Genomic DNA, 5398 nt, shown 5'->3' on the forward strand with positions numbered 1-5398 from the left:
AAAACTGGAAAAACTTTACGCCTACCTCCGCACACTGCAAATAGCATAGAGACGCGCAAATACACATGAACATATGTAAACATGCACACACGTACACGCATGCACACATACACGATATATATATATATATATATATATATATATATATATATATATATATATATATATATATATATATATATATGTATGTATGTATGAATGTATGTACATGTATATATATGTAAATATATACATACATATACATATGTTTATATATATAAAGCTATGTGTGTATATACACATATATTATATATTATACATATATTTACACACACACACACACATATATATATATATATATATGATATATTATATTATATATATATATATATATATGTGTGTGTTGTGTGTGTGTGTGTGTGTGTGTGTGTGGTGTGTGTGTGTGTGTGTGTGTGTTTGTGTGTGTGTGTGTGTGTGTGTGTGTGTGTGTGTGTGTGTGTGTGTGTGTGTGTGTGTGTGTGTGTGTGTGTGTGTGTGTGTGTGTGTGTGAGTGTGTGTGTGTGTATGTATGTCTGTATATATATATAATTATATATCTATATCTATCTATCTATCTATCTATCTATATTTGTGTGTGTGTGTATATGTATATGTGCTTATGTATGAATACATATTGTTACGGCTGGTATGTCACTAAGAGAATTCAGGGAAGAGCAGCTCCGCTAATTCTCCCAATGCGGAAGCAAGAATCTAGACGAAAAGTCAAATGGCCTGATATGAATGGCTAAAAACCACGTAACAACAGTTCTTGCGTTGAAGTACTAATAGTGATTATCAAGTTTCTTCTTGTTCATTCACCGATTTCATTCACTATTCATTTTCCCTATTAAATGCTCATTAATTAGGTTAGCATAATATCATTAAATGTTAATTCATTATTTATGAGGTCTTCCATTAATGGATTTTCATCATTCATTATTGATAGGGTACTTTCATTATTGTATTGTAAGCCTTTTTTATAATAATGTATTTTTTTTTTCATTATTATTTACTTATCTTCCATTATTAATTAGTATTTATCAATTGTCCAAAGAGATTTGGAAAAAAAGCGTAAACTCATAATATTCACATTAATTTTATTTAATTCCTTCACCAACACACAAACACACAAAACAAGAAAATTCTACCAATGCGATATATCAATAAAATATAATATATCGCCCTAATCCCTAACAAAGAAATTACTAAACGTAAAAGTAAAAGAAAAAGCAACCGGCAGAGAGGTCTAGCCCTGGCCTATGGCAGAAGAGGAGTGGCCGAGGCAATTCTGACAAGGATTACAGGTAGCGCTCAAGACGGTGTGTGTGTGTGGGGGGGGCGAACGCTGCTGCAGGAACTGCCCAGTTCCACTAGTCAATGTTTTGCTTAAGCCCTTTTCTAATTATTGATTTTACTTTGATACCCCTCCCCGCACGGGAAAAAGTTAAACTAACTAGTCTTCCAATCGAACAGCTTGTTCAAACAGACTGGCGACAGTAACGTACTATGTCCTCTGTCCTTCGCAGTGTCGAGTCAGCGGCCACTAGGTGGAAAACACACCACCTACGATCTTGAGAGTGCGTCCGCAATGATATTGTGTCTGCCACTGATATGAATATTTTTATATTGAATGGCTGTAATGTTAGTGCCCACCTTAACACTCGCATGTTTCTAAACTTCACATTTTCAATAAATGTTAATGGATTATGATCAGTGAAAATCTCAACAGGATGGATAGAACTAGTTAAATAAATTCTAAACTTTTCAATGGCCAACACTATTCCCAAAGCATCCTTTTCGACGGTGGCGTAAGACTTTTGATATGGCTTATATTTAAACGAAAAATAACACACTCTCTGCAAGAGGACCGCTCCCACACCATTGTCACTAGCGTCCACCTGTATCATAAACGGTTTAAAGATGTCAGGAGCCTGCAAGACGAGGACGGTACACAAGAGGTGCTTCAGGTTTTCAAAAGCTTGCTGACAATCATCTTGACCACCTCCAATGTCCGTTTAGTACTCAGCAAGTCTGTTAAAGGGGCGGATACCTGAGAGAAGTTTCTTACAGAACCGTCTGTAGTAGCCAGCCATCCCCATGTCCAGATTCACTTTTCTTCAGGTTTACCGTGAGATTGGCGGCCGACAGGGCCGATAAGAGCGCCCGCAGGCGGACCAAATGTTCCTCCCTGGACTCGCTCCAGATTACGGGGTCATCGAGGTAACAAGGAACTTCTTCCAGGTCCGCCGTCAGGTAATTCATGAGTCGCTGAAAGGTCGCTGGGGCGTTCCTCGTCCCGAACGGAGAACTCTGAACTCGTAGGAGGCCGGCAGGAGTGACAAACGCAGAAATCGGCCTCGCCCTCTCAGTCAACGGAACTTGGTAGTAGCCCTGGAGAAGTTTCGACAGGTAGCGTGTCTTCCCCAAATCGTCAAAGATGTCATCCATCCTCGGAAGGGGAAACGAGTCCACCACAGTTATCGCATTCACTTTCCTGTAGTCTACGCATAGCGTAAGTACCGCTACTCTTGGGAACTAGCACCACGGGTGATGCCCAGGGCTAAGGTTGGGATTGATGATCCCCTACGTTGAACCTCTGCCTGCAGGAATGCCCTCTCCTCTGCATTGAGGAGATAGGGAGCTTGGCGTACTGGTTGAGCATCCCTAGTCTCAACATCGTGTTCCAGCAATGGGCAAAGACGAGGTACATCACTGAATAGTTTATCATACTCCTGCAGAAGAGAACGAGTGTTTGCTGCTTGGGCAGCAGAAAGATGTTTAAGTTTATCATCAAGTTTAACTAAGATAACCGAATTGGTGAGATTAGGTTCCACAATAGAAATATTTTCATTATGTTCACTACTGACGCTAGAAGGTACAACCAGTGAAACCTCTCGTATATTTTCCATATTTTCCTTCAAATCATCCCGTTCATAGTACTTTTTCAAGAGGTTCACATGTACATGACGTTGTTTCTTACGTCTCTTAGGGGTTTCAATTACATAATCAACATCACTGGTTCGTTTTAAAATACGGAATGGACCTGGATATCGAAACTGAGGAGGCTGATTAGCAAGAGGTAGCAAGGCCAAAACTAAATCACACTTTTTAAAGCTTCTTTCTTCAGTATCATTTACTTTATCAAACTGTTCTTTCATTTTAGCCTGAGCTTTACTCAAATGATTATGGGCTATTGAATAGCTTGTAATATATACTAAAATTTATTCATATTAAGCAGCTACAGGAATTTCCTCCTCATATAACCAACACTCCTTTAAGACTTTTAGTGATTCACGCACTGCATGGCCGTAAATTAATTGAAATGGTGAATACCCTAGACTCTCTTGAATACTCTCCCTTACTGAAAATAGAAGCAAATCTATTCCTTCATCTCACTCAGAACCAGTCTCTAAACAAAAGGCTTTAATCATTGTCTTTAGAGTGTAGTGAAACCCTTCAATTATCCCTCGACTCTGAGTATGATATACATTGGATCTGCACTGCTGTATACCCTAGACTTCATAACTTTTTCATACAGTCTGATCGTGAAATTTGACCCTTGATCTTACTGTACTACGGTAGGACACCCTACTTGGTGAAAACTTTATCAAGGCCTTCACAACATTCTCAGTAGTAATGCATCTGAGGGGAAAAGCTTCAGGATATCTCGCGGCCATATTAATTATAGTTAACAGAAACTTGTTACTCCGTTTAGTCTTTGGAAGGGGACCTATACTGTCAATAACTACTTTACTGAAAGGCTCTCTTAATACTAGGATAGGTTGCAAGGGATATGGTTTGATGCCAGCTCCTGGCTTAACTTTTACTTAGCAGATATGGCACGATTGGCAATAACGAATAACATTTCTTTTCATTTTCGGCCAATAAAAATGAGCCAAAATCTTAAAATACGTTTTCTTGACTCCCAAATGACCACTAATGTCATTTGAAATATTCAGAACATCAGTACGAAGGGACTTGGGAATTATAATCTGATGTACCGTCTCACTTGTATCGTCTGCAGATATATTATAGGGCTTATATTTACGCATAAGAACGCCTGACTGGGGATAGTAGCACGTACTGGAATTTTCAAGTTCACTTATGTCAGTAAGCCTATCATAAAATACTTTCAACTCAAGATCTTTACGTTGTTCTTCAATGAGCTTTTCTTTAGTAACTGGAGTGCCTTTGAAATTCACTATATCAGAATTATCAGATGTAGACTTACTTAAAACTTTAGCAGATGAACCGAAAAAATCTGCTAGGGTAAATTCCTCAGCAATTACATCACAAGGGCTCTCCTCTGACAATGTAGTACCGGTTGTAAGCGCTTCGATAGGAGGGGAGGTTCTACGACTTGCACTGCGGGTGACAGCACATGCAGGGAAGAGGTCGGGATACTTCCTTTCTAAATCTACAGTGTTGTTCTCTTTCGTGGGAAAAGATGAAACCACAGGGCAAGGCCACACCTTATCACCAACGAGATCATACCCATAAGAAGTGATATGCCATTACTTGGTATCCTATCAACAACACCTAACCTTACATAACCGGATATTAAATCAGATTTAAGGTAAACTTCACAAATGGGTATGCTTTTGGACCCCATCAGTCCATTGATAATTACAATCTCTCCAGTGTAATAATCAGGGTTAGGAACAGCCTCTTTGAGCACCAATGATATATCTGCAGCCGAGTCTCGTATTATAGTGACTGGGGAAGAAGACGTGCACGATTCATCAGCACTAATAAGTCGTGGAGAACAAAAGGGTTTAAATGAAGGAGTCACATTTGTAGATTCTGTCATGGAAAAGGGGGAATGGCCAAGATCAAGTTTATCACCATGATATTTAAATGCAAACTCTTTCATATTATTAGCATTGACGTGAAAAATACGTTTGTTATTGTCAGAACGCTTATTGACATGACCGTATTTCTTGCAATAACGGCAAAAAGAAAAATTCTCACTGCGAGAAGCAAAATCCTACTCTCTCTACCTGTTTCTGACAACTTTGCATTTACAGTCCTGTGGGTATCTGACAATTTCAGTCCTGGTACTATACTCCTTCCTCTTACTATCATTATTGGTTTTGACGGGAATGAAGGCTCATTAGATCTACAAGAGTAGTTAGCATTATGAGAGCGAAATGATCGGCGGTACTTACCGACCTCGCTAATGTGCGCAGACCACGCTCGTCAATGTGAGAGCCAACTTTTTACAGGCATAGTCTTCTTTATGTAGTCGAATATAACAGTTCTAATAATTTCTCGTACTCAAGTGGATCAAGTTCACTCTCGACCCACTTTTTACACAATAGTTGCTTCTGGCGGATAAATTCAACAAAAGTTTTTTTACCATCTTTACGGCAATTACGGA

Source organism: Penaeus monodon, chromosome 11, assembly GCF_015228065.2.
Source record: "Penaeus monodon isolate SGIC_2016 chromosome 11, NSTDA_Pmon_1, whole genome shotgun sequence".
Classification (NCBI taxonomy): Eukaryota; Metazoa; Arthropoda; class Malacostraca; order Decapoda; family Penaeidae; genus Penaeus; species Penaeus monodon.